Here is a 12,466-nt window from a genome sequence, read left to right on the forward strand (position 1 = left end):
CATGAAACTAGGGAATGCACGAAAATGTACTACCTGCATGAACACATACACAATCCAAACAAACTTGAACATCATTGTCATGGCCTTCTGTAGTCCAGGCTCAGGAGTGGTACGAACCAACGACCCCCTCTAGTGTTTTGGCCCCTGCAAGTTCGGGGTTTACACAGGCATCCCCAACCCCAGCGGGGAAAGAGGGTCAGGGAACGTTGCTTGGATAGGTACGGGAAGCAGGAACACCGGGTAGAGGGCACAGGGTTCAAAATTGCATAGGATCACGGGTGATTAGGGAGAAAAAACATACCAAATTCAACCACACATACATCCATGCATTAGTACACTCCCCAGCAAGCCTATGCAGAGCAGTTCGAAAGAAAAACAACAAGACACTTAGCTCTGGTTTTGAGTGCTGGCCTCCTGCCTGCGCACTCTCAGGTCCGGTTACAGGAGCACTGCAATGCTGCAAAGAGAGCCACAGTCAACAACCTGTACATGCCAATTACACAAAAACACAACACCAAACATGCCCCATAGCAACAAACTACTCTACAAACAGACAATCTGGTGTAGGTGCTTCGTACCCATATATAACATCACCCCTGTGACGGGTCATACACAGTCAATGCAGTAAGTCAGCCGCTGGTGGGTGCGTGGCAAATGGAACACCAATGTGTCACAATTCACACAACATGCAATGTTCCCTGGGTAAGCAGACAGACCCATATAGCAAGCCATGACTTCAGAGCAAGTTGCGTACCACCATGACCGAAAAACAAAGTTGGCAGTGCATTTATCATAAAGTACATGGAAAAGACATGCACTGCACCCGAGTATGTCCCATGCTGTATGTCCCTGTGAGCTGCCCCTTTCCATGTCTCGGAAGGCTACATGGTTGATACAAGTCCCTCAATGAACCTTGGTGTACCGGAGGGTATGTGCCACTGCCCCTGCATGTGTCCCAGACAACCCTACTATCAACAGCCATCAGTTCACAAACACATCTGAGCTGCATTGTGTGCTTCAACACCAATATTCGTCTAAGCTCACCCTCAGTGCTGTGACTAAGCCTGCATGTGCAACTCGCCTGGTGCAAGCTTTGCTGTGTCGTGGCCCCCCTGTGCTGCTCACCTTGCCTGGAGTTCCTTGGAACATGTCAGCAGTTCTAGGATGTGGGTCTGCAATCCCTGTGCCTCTGCTTGTGCACACATGTGCATGTGGGCACCAAAAAACGGGTCCAGAATTCCGTCGTCCAATGGGCCATGTCTGCTGGCAAAGGTGCTCTGGAGGTTCATCCCCCGGTAGAAAGGGCATGAAACACATGATTAATGCTTCAAAGTCATCTGTGTGTGTCTCATCAGGCATCTCATTGCTTGACCATGTCAGAGAGTCACATCACAAATCACACCATCAGTCCGTCTTTCACATCCAAAGTGTGGAACACTATCTACAGCATGAATTGCAACAAGCATGTGTACAGGAAAGATATGAAACATACTACACAATGCATAGCAATCAATGTACACATTAATCATGACACACCCCATCTAGCAAAAGCTGAACAGTGGACAATAACACCAAAATCATCCCCACTAGGGGTGTCAACACAAGTCACACAGCACCAGACATGCCACAGATATGACAGTCCAAAGCCCTTGTGTAATATTCTGTAACACCGAACCATCCTTGCGAGCCCATGGATAAGGGAGGCAGGAGTGGCATATGTGAGTCAAGGACCCCAAGCAGCAAACACATACACAAGACAAGCCTGAAGGGCCCAGCTGGAACAGACAGTGGATGCCTTCAAAAGCCACAAAGCACTGCACCGTCACATGAAAGCACAATAGACTAGCAATTTTAAACTAAATCAACTATTAACTAATTACACTAACAATGGAAAACCTACATTACCTAATTAAACTAACTATCAAACAGAAACTTAACTAACTAAACTAAAATAAAAAGAAAAAATGGCCACATACGATCCGGGGGGAGGGGAGGCACCCAGGAGGGGGGAGGTACAGGGTGCTGCTCAACATCCACATGCGATGATGCTGAGCCAAAAAAAAAACCTCCATGGGCTCAACGCCAGCACAGCCCGACCTATGTGCGAGATAGATGGTCGTCCGAGTCTGCCTCATCCTGTAAAGGAGGACGTGGCACAGTAGCCTGGCCACGCCTAGCCGCAGCTTTCCCCTCGTCGGCAGCAAGTCTGCCGGATGGGTGAGCCTGGTTCTGTGTGGCGATGTGACATAGGTCTGCATGCAGAACCTCACGTGATACACGTGCTTCCTCTTGCAAGGTAGCACGTGTAACACGGAGATCCTCCTGCAAGGCCCGGCTGGACAACCGCTGCACCTCCCGGCAAGCCTGTAGCTCAGCCTAGATGGTACGCTCAAGCTGTGCAAACCTCTCCTCTGCCTGCTGCCTCTGGGACATCATAAGGACACCCAGAGTGGATCTGAGGGAAGCATACTCCTCCCTCAGGGCATCCATGTGCGCCTCTGCGTGAGCAGCAATTGCTTGACGCAGAGATGACATTTCAGCCTGGCGTGCCCTGTCTGAGGCCGCCATGCCCAGCCTGAGCGAGCGGGCCGTGGACAGTGCCGCCTGCTGCTGGAGAAGCACCTGCCTAGCAGGGGGGGGCACAGATCGGGCCACACGCTCCATGCTCTCAGCGATGGTCTCCATTGCTGCCCCCTGCCGTTCGGAATTGGCAGTCATGTCTTGCTCCCACTCAGTATACAGCGGTTGCGCGCGGCGACCGCGTTGCCGGGCTTGACCCCTGCGGGACCCAAGAACCCGGGGTCCTCGCTGTGTTGGCACCGCCCGCGGCTGCACGACTACATGCCCCCGTCGACGTGATGTCCCAGGCACATCAGTGACTGGTGTGGAGGGTGACCCTGCATCCCGATCCACCACGGGCGGAGGAACCAAGACTGACTGATCCCTCAGTGCAGGGGTCGCAGACAGAGGAGTGTCCACATCAGAATCACTCACCCCTGCCACATGGACTTGATGCTCATCCAACTCAACATGGACGTCAGAGTCGTCATCAAGGCTGGACTCATAGGCAGCCAGAGACAAGATGGACTGCAGCACTTGGGGGTTTTCGTGGCCTACCACCCCAAGACCCCCACTAGTGCCGGGTTGATGTGGTGTTACCAACCCTGTGTCTGGCATGACAACACCATCCTCCGCCTCCATTGCGTCATCACCTGAAAAATAGAGAGAAAAAAGGTCACTACACATGTCAGAAGCACACGACACACACACACACCGAGAGCAAACGCATCCGGCAGACATGTGACACACAACATATAACCTGGCATGCATGCTGGGTCAACTTTGAATAGCTTCTGTGATCAGACCTGTTGAAAAGTGGCAGTTTCCATGGAAGTGGGTCTATGCGTTGCAGAAAATGTGTATGCCACTCACTATCTACATGTACAAGCACTCCATGGTGTGTGCCAGGAAATGTGAAGGCAGTGCAATGTCAAATTCAGACATCACGTGCATTGTGCATTCAATGTGTACCATATCTAGAAGCCAAGCACCCCTCGACCCCAGTACCAAAGCAGGGATGCCTAGCATGGTATCAAAAGGCTGACCATACACCTGTGTATTGACAGGCAGTGTTGACTGGCATCAACCGCTTAATGTGATTCAAATGACAACACTGCAAATGATGCTGGGACAGTAGGCAGGACACATGATGAAAACTCCGGAGGCCGCCCACGTGTGAAGAAGACACAACAAGAGTTGGACAGAGTCATTGGCCATTGAACAGGCTGAGGCCTGTGAGCCACACAGATTGTCAGAGCCTAAACATGTGTGCAACGCAGGACTGAGCCACAGTTGACATGGGAAGGCTGATGAGATGGCAGGCAATGTATGTAACAAAGGACTTATATTACAGTGATCATCCAGTCAAGGACACATAGGGGCATGCATGCAATGCACATGGAGCATGAATGGGCACTCATGTCCCTGCGGGACATCTGACCCATGCACAGTACAAGTGAGATACCCTGCATCGAGTACTAAGGCTGTACCACACGGCATATGTCTGGCAGATTCTACGCTGGAAGTTAGCATCTACACAGGACACATGAACAAGAAACTACACATTGGCAAGATTGAAGCAGACCAGTGCAAAGGTGGAACTGGGGTGCAGAGTGGCAGATGAGGGGCAAGGGAGCATGCCTACATGGAGTCCCGCATGCAGGCAGAGGAGACATGCATGACGGAAGCATTGCATTACTTACACATCAGAACCATGTACATGTCACATGTAGCAGCAATCATGCACAACACATCCCACAAGTGAAACACACACGTCCTCAACAAACACGCATCAACACTCACTGGACTGCGCATCAAAGTCCAGCATCTCTCCCACTCCTTCGACCAATTCAGGTGGTATGAACTCCGCAACGAGAGCCTCATGCGGAGTGAGCTCTTCCTCCTCTGGTGCAGGCCCACCGCCAGACACCAGAGTCAAGTTGTAATTAGAGGCACGCTTAGCCTTAGTGCTGCGCTTGATGTCATTCCAACGCTTTTTGCACTCTTGCGCCGTGCGCACCTCATGGGGAATGAACTGACATGTTCCGCAACATGCTTCCAGTGGGTGTCACGTTGGGCAGCCATAGTCTGACTATTGGCACCCACTAGCATGTCACGGCTGTGGCCCCGCACGTAGTCCACGAGGAAGTCCAGTTCCTGCTTACAGAAAGGCTTCTTCCTTGACGTGCAGGAGGTCGTGGCTGTGTGTGGGGTCCCAGCCTGTGCTGCAGGTGCAACCTTCCTCCTCTTGGACTGTGGCGCAGACCCTGGCTGGCTAATGCCGCCCTGACCAGTATGGCCAGTCGGTTCGGTGGATTGAGCCAAGGGAGTGGCAGGTGGAGGGATGACCAAAGGCCTGACTTGTGTCAGTGGCAGCTGGGTGCCCACTAATGGACCCTGCGCAGCAACATCAGCTGTGGCAGGGTCATTGACCGCAACGGTCCTGGTTGGCAGACTCACAACCGGGGTGCTGTTGGGTGCATCTGCCCCTGCACTTGCCAACACCCGGCTGTTCGGGGCAGCAGATGACATGACTGCCCCAGGGACACGTGTCTTGGTCTGAGCAGCCCGGCCTGCCCCTATGGTTTCCCCCCTGGCCTGTTGGAGATCTACCAAGGGCTCTTCAAATGCCAACGCAGCCTGCGCTGGCAGACCCTGAGCCTGGGTGGCGGTGTCCACAGCTGCACTTGCAGCTACCACTACCCTTGGGCCCGTGGCAGTCGATGGAACAGACTGTCGGGTCGAACGGGTGCCAGTGCCAGATGCAGGAGCTGCATCCGCCGGAACCACAGGGGGTGGTGGCATGACTGCACCGACACATGGCACAACATTGTGCTCAAGTGGCGCACCCCTTCCTCTTCCCCCTCTGTGGCCGCCCTGGACACCCTGGAGTCCCCCTACTCCCTGGTCACCATGGCCACGTCCCCGACACGCCCGCCACGAGGAGGATGCCCAGCTGAGGCGCCCCTCACCGTTGGTGGCCTCCCAACCATGGCACTGATGTAGAAGTGCTGGCACAGATGGAGTGGTGCCAATGGGAGGTGTACACCACAATTGACCTGGGCAATTGGGGTGAAGGGGGTGGGAAGCAAGATGTTAACAGCCCCCCTGCACCTGCAAGGCTGTATGTGACCCCGGTTATGTGGTGACGGGTCACGCAATGCTCAGGCACCCCAAAACTGCAGTAAAACCGTGCACGCAACCCTGCAGCCTACATGCGTGGATTCAACCTCCCGCAGTACGCGGTGGCACCCAGTAACACGAATAACGCATATGCGTGGGACACGCAGGCTACTATGACATCGAAAATGGGTGCGATACACAGGGGCACCCGCAGTGGGAAAAAGAGCGTGTGCGACTCACCGTCTGACTAGCGCGATGCAGAAAAACACGCGTAGCCAATACCCCCGCCAAAAGAAGAGATACGTCCTTGATAGCTGTGAAGTTGTGATGGCGCGCGAAACAACAGGAAGCAGCAACACACGTCGGTCTCCACAAAAGGCATGTACAGCGAACTGCTGGGCCCGCTCACCTTTAAACCGTGCTGAGGGAAACGCACGCGCGCGTCACGTCACTTACGCGCATGGGCCCTTTCCTCGTATTACACGCGGACGTGCAGTTTTTCACGCGCGCTTACGCGTATGGGCCCTTTCCTCGTATTACACGCGGACGTGCAGTTTTTCACGCGCGCTTACGTGCATGGGCCCTTTCCTCGTATTACACGCGGACGTGCAGTTTTTCATGCGCGCTGAAATGCCCATGCACGCCTGTACGCGTCACGTCACAGGGGCGCTTGCGCTTGAGGGGCCTTCTGTCCAATGAAAATGCGTATGCGTGCAGACGTGCTTACACGCTAAGGGCCTTTCCTCGAATTACCCGCTGACATGCCGATTTTTCACGTGCCAAATCACTCCATATCAAGCTGGCCACGCGTAAGCACACGGAAGACCACGCTCCTGCCCAGAAGGCCGAACTACTGCCCCCCAGAGCCCCGAGCACCCTCCCACCTGCCATCTGCTGCTGCCTGACTGCCTGCTGCCCACGTGCCCTGCCATTTGCTGCCTGCACATCAGCCAGGGGTGCTGTTGCTGTGACCACCCCTGCTGGAACCGAAGACTCCCGACTGGGATTCCATCGCTCCACAGCCCAGCCCCAGGACCCAGTTGCCCACCCACTCCTGCCTCTGGGGTTGTCATGTCGGGGCAAACACCATCTGAGACCACTGACAACCCCCGGCCAGAGAGGCAGAGGGGCACCAGCTTCAGTGCCACCGAAGTTGGTGTCCTGGTGGAGCAAGTCCTGGGGCAGTATGATGCCCTCTTCGGAAGTTCCCGTGCCGACAAGGAAGGACGGACTCGGATCTGGACTGACATCGTGACTGACATCGCGACTTACAACATGTCAAGAAGCGCTGGGAGGACTTCAGGTCCAGGACCCTGAACAAGGCCCGGCGCCTCTTGAAGGCAGCGGATGCCAAGGGGCGCCGGGGCCACTTGTCGGAAGAACAGATGAGGGTCCTGGAACGCATATCCCCAGCACTCCACGTCCAGGTCCTTGAGAGGCAAACCCGTCTGGAGTCGAACGGTAAGTGTACATGCATCCTGATTGTGAGATGTGGGTGTGGTGATTTTTCAGTAGTGTGCAGATTGCACATCTGTTTTTATGGGGTCGAGTATGGGTGGGGTGTACAGGGCCGTGGGGCTAACACATGCGAGGGCTGGAATGTGTGAGACATGGATGGTGCTTGTGTGTGTAGGCTTGCATGCCAAATGCAGTTGTGTGGGCACACATGTTTGGATGAATGTGTATGTAAGTAGACATGTCCGTGATGTCACGCATGTATGTTGTTTTCAGCTGCATGTATCAGCACTGTGTACATGTGCATCTGTGTGTATTTGACAAGGGTGCAACAGTGATGCTACATGGATGCATGTGACAGCGGTATGTGGAAGCCTGATCGTCAGATGTGACATGGATGCCCATCTGAACACTGCCACACTTGGCAGAGGTGTACACATGCATGCAAGTGTGGTGGTGTGTGTACATGTGTGGTGCACTTCCTGTGTTGCATGTGATGTCTGGCTCACCTTTGCCTGCTCATGCTGTTGTATGTGTATGGATCGTGCTGGCAGTTGCGATATGGCTGTGGTATGGCTCATGTGTGCGAGTTGAAATGACATGTGTGTTGGGGATTGTGATGCCATGTCTGAGGTTTCCCAATGCCACTCATGTACAACTGTCATGTGTGTATGTGTCCATTGTACAGTGCCCTGATGCCTGTGTTTTATTTCTCCCTGTCTGCAGCGTCAACTGATGAAGAGGGCGGAGAAGGTGCTGTGGAGCACAGCGGCGGGGATCCCACCGCCAGCCGGAGAAGCAAGGCCCGGCTCCCCTCCCATGTTGTCATCTCATCGGGGAGTGAGGAGTCCGGTGCCGCGTCCCAGGCTGCAGCTGCCGGGGGGAGGTCCAAGAGGCGGAGGTTGGAGTTGGACTCCTCGGTAGCAGAAGGGGCAGCTGGGACCCCACAGGGCCCAACAGGGGAAGATGGCACGGAGTCATCCAGGTTGGTGGGGGGTTTGGTGGAGGAGGAGGCCGTGCAAGCACCAGAGACGGGGTCTGGAGGTGGGGATCCCACTGGTGCTAGTGGTGCAGTGCAGGACCAGGGACAGGAGGCAGCACAGGCCGCTGCGGAGGTGCCTGTGTGCAATCCTGTCCCTGATCCTGTCCCTGCATCATCTTGCACCAGCAGGGATGCCTACGTCCAGACCCGTTTTCAGGCAGGGGATGAGCTCACGACAACTGGCCTTCCTCTGCCTGCGGACGTGGCTATCCGGGTCCGGGTTGAGCCTGTTCTGACTGGTGTGGCGTTGCGGCAACGGGCCATGCGAGGTGACCTGCAGTCTTTTCATGAGGAGACTGCACATCATCTCGAATGGCTCGTTGACCACGTCAGCCTGCTGGGACAGGTCACCCAGGCCGGATTCCTCCGTATGATGGGGCTTGCTACGACCCCCTCCTCAACTGAACCCCCTACGCGCCAGTCGTCCTCCGTGCCATCTTCCCACCCATCAGTCACCTGGGTGCCCTGTGGAGCTGCCTCTGACGGTGCGGCCAGGCTGGTGGAGGAGGCATCCCTGCCACAGTCGGGAGTCGGACGTCCAGCAGGGGTGGCCACATCAACGACTGCACCCCAGTCGGCGGAGGATGTGCAGGCAGCAGGAGGCAGTGCACGGGCAGAGGCACAGCAGCAGCAGCAACGTGGTGGGAGCCATGAAGGCTCAGGGCCTTCAACATCGGAGGGGCAGGCATCGGCCGGAGGGCAGGAGGACCCAGGACAGAGAGTGTCTTCCGTGTGGCAACGGTTGGGCCACGCCATAGATGCGGAGCGGCAGGGGGCGGAAGAGGCACGGCTCACAAAGGTCAGGGTGGAGAACTCCATGCGGAGGGCCCTGAGGCGGGCCGAGTGCCTCGAGGCAATCCGCAGGGGTTTGGAGGTGGACACGGCGACGGCCCTGCGGACCCTCAGGGCCATGGAGGAGGACCGCCTCCGGGATATTGAGCAGGAGTTCGATGATGGCTTGGCCCGGGACATCCAAAAGTGAGCCGTCAAACTAGCCCGCTGCCCTTGTACATAGTCATGTAGGTAGTGTTAGGTTTCATTTTTGTTTGGATTTATTTTGGACCTTTTGGACATTGGCCACATTTTTGTATATAGTTTATTTTATTAGTTAGTGTAGTTAGATAGGTTTCCTTTCTTTTGTTGGGATAATGGACCCTGGCTTGTTATTATGTACATAGTTCACTGTTGGATTGTATTTTTCTTTCACATTTTAACCATGGAGCAATGGCTTTCTTTTTTATTTCCCATTGGATTTTGTTTTGTGGACAGTGACTTTGGACACCATTACTTTGGATTTTGATTTTTGGTTTTGCTTTTTTTCACGGACATGCTTCTTTTCATTTTTGTACATTCTGATTTATGTTTCTTTATTTTTGATTCTATTTATGTTTCCTTTAATACATATTTTTTTATCAAACTTCAATGTGTAGTATCATCTCATTGGTTTCATGCATATCATGATATGGGTTTTGAGATTCACTGACACCCATTGGGTGTGTGTGAGGGAAATGTGTTTGTTTCGGAACTTGCAATTGGTGTTCTGTCATGTAATTGCCAATTATGAGTGGGTGGATGCAATACTCGGGTGGGTGTTTTGCATTTGGAGGCTGACCATAGGGACCAGGGATCTAGATTGTGATGACATGTCGGCTGGGGAACATGAGTTGGACATGGGTGGGGGCCTGCTGGCAGGTGCCCCACAGTGCTGGGGGGTCGGGGGGGTGGGAGACATGGGTGGGGGCCTGGTGGAGGGTGCCCCACAGTGCTGGGGGGTGGGGGGAGTAGGAGACATGGGTGGGGGCCTGGTGGAGGGCGCCCCACAGTGCTGGGGGGTGGGGGTGGTGGGGAACATGAGTTGGACATGGGTGGGGGCCTGCTGGCAGGTGCCCCACAGTGCTGGGGGGTGGGGGTGGTGGGGAACATGAGTTGAACATGGGTGGGGGCCTGGTGGAGGGTGCCCCACAGTGCTGGGGGGTGGGGGGGTGGGAGACATGAGTTGGACATGGGTGGGGGCCTGCTGGCAGGTGCCCCACAGTGCTGGGGGGAGGGGGGGTGGGAGACATTGGTGGGGGCCTGGTGGAGGGTGCCCCACATTGCTGGGGAGTAGGGGGGGTGGGAGACATGGGTGGGGGCCTGGTGGAGGGTGCCCCACACTGCTGGGGGGTGGGGGGTGGGAGACATGGGTGGGGGCCTGCTGGCAGGTGCCCCTGCACTGCTGGGGGGTGGGGGTGGTGGGGAACATGAGTTGGACATGGGTGGGGGCATGCTGGCAGGTGCCCCACAGTGCTGGGGGGTGGGGGGTGGGAGACATGGGTGGTGGCCCGGTGGAGGGTGCCCCACAGTGCTGGGGGGTGGGGGTGGTGGGGAACATGAGTTGGACATGGGTGGGGGCCTGCTGGCAGGTGCCCCACAGTGCTGGGGGCTGGGGGTGGTGGGGAACATGAGTTGAACATGGGTGGGGGCCTGGTGGAGGGTGCCCCACAGTGCTGGGGGGTGGGGAGTTGGGAGACATGAGTTGGACATGGGTGGGGGCCTGCTGGCAGGTGCCCCACAGTGCTGGGGGGTGGGGGGGTGGGAGACATGGGTGGGGGCCTGCTGGCAGGTGCCCCTGCACTGCTGGGGGGTGGGGGTGGTGGGGAACATGAGTTGGACACGGGTGGGGTCCTGCTGGCAGGTGCCCCACAGTGCTGGGGGGTGGGGGGGTGGGAGACATGGGTGGGGGCCTGGTGGAGGGTGCCCCACTGTGCTGGGGGGTGGGGGGTGGGAGACATGGGTGGGGGCCTGGTGGAGGGTGCCCCACAGTGCTGGGGGGTGGGGGTGGTGGGGAACATGAGTTGGACATGGGTGGGGGCCTGCTGGCAGGTGCCCCACAGTGCTGGGGGATGGGGGGGTGGGAGACATGAGTTGGACATGGGTGGGGGCCTGCTGGCAGGTGCCCCACAGTGCTGGGGGGTGGGGGGGGTGGGAAACATGAGTTGAACATGGGTGGGGGCCTGGTGGAGGGTGCCCCACAGTGCTGGGGGGTGGGGGGGTGGGCGACATGAGTTGGACATGGGTGGGGGCCTGCTGGCAGGTGCCCCACAGTGCTGGGGGGTAGGGGGTTGGGAGACATGGGTGGGGGCTTGGTGGAGGGTGCCCCACAGTGCTGGGGGTAGGGGGGGTGGGAGACATGGGTGGGGGCCTGGTTGAGGGTGCCCCACACTGTTGGGGGGTGGGGGGGTGGGAAACATGGGTGGGGGCCTGCTGGCAGGTGCCCCTGCACTGGTGGGGGTGGTGGGGAACATGAGTTGGACATGGGTGGGGGCCTGCTGGCAGGTGCCCCACAGTGCTGGGGGGTGGGGGGGTGGGGAACATGAGTTGAACATGGGTGGGGGCCTGGTGGAGGGTGCCCCACAGTGCTGGGGGGTGGGGGGGTGGGAGACATGAGTTGGACATGGGTGGGGGCCTGCTGGCAGGTGCCCCACAGTGCTGGGGGGTGGGGGGTGGGAGACATGGGTGGGGGCCTGCTGGCAGGTGCCCCTGCACTTCTGGGGGGTGGGGGTGGTGGGGAACATGAGTTGGGCATGGGTGGGGGCCTGCTGGCAGGTGCCCCACAGTGCTGGGGGGTGGGGGGGGGTGGGAGACATGGGTGGGGGCCTGGTGGAGGGTGCCCCACTGTGCTGGGGGGTGGGGGGGTGGGAGACATGGGTGAGGGCCTGGTGGAGGGTGCCCCACAGTGCTGGGGGGTGGGGGTGGTGGGGAACATGAGTTGGTCATGGGTGGGGGCCTGCTGGCAGGTGCCCCACAGTGCTGTGGGGTGGGGGTGGTGGGGAACATGAGTTGAACATGGGTGGGGGCCTGGTGGAGGGTGCCCCACAGTGCTGGGGGGTGGGGGGGTGGGAGACATGAGTTGGACATGGGTGGGGGCCTGCTGGCAGGTGCCCCACAGTGCTGGGGGGTGGGGGTGGTGGGGAGCATGAGTTGAACATGGGTGAGGGCCTGGTGGAGGGTGACCCATAGTGCTGGGGGGTGGGGGGTGTGGGAGACATGGGTGGGGGCCTGCTGGCAGGTGCCCCTGCACTTCTGGGGGGTGGGGGTGGTGGGGAACATGAGTTGGGCATGGGTGGGGGCCTGCTGGCAGGTGCTCCACAGTGCTGGGGGGTGGGGGGGGTGGGAGACATGGGTGGGGGCCTGGTGGAGGGTGCCCCACTGTGCTGGAGGGTGGGGGGGTGGGAGACATGGGTGGGGGCCTGGTGGAGGGTGCCCCACAGTGCTGGGGGGTGGGGGTGGTGGGGAACATGAGTTGGT

This window comes from Ambystoma mexicanum, chromosome 13 (assembly GCF_040938575.1).
Source record: "Ambystoma mexicanum isolate Mex_15411 chromosome 13, UKY_AmexF1_1, whole genome shotgun sequence".
Classification (NCBI taxonomy): Eukaryota; Metazoa; Chordata; class Amphibia; order Caudata; family Ambystomatidae; genus Ambystoma; species Ambystoma mexicanum.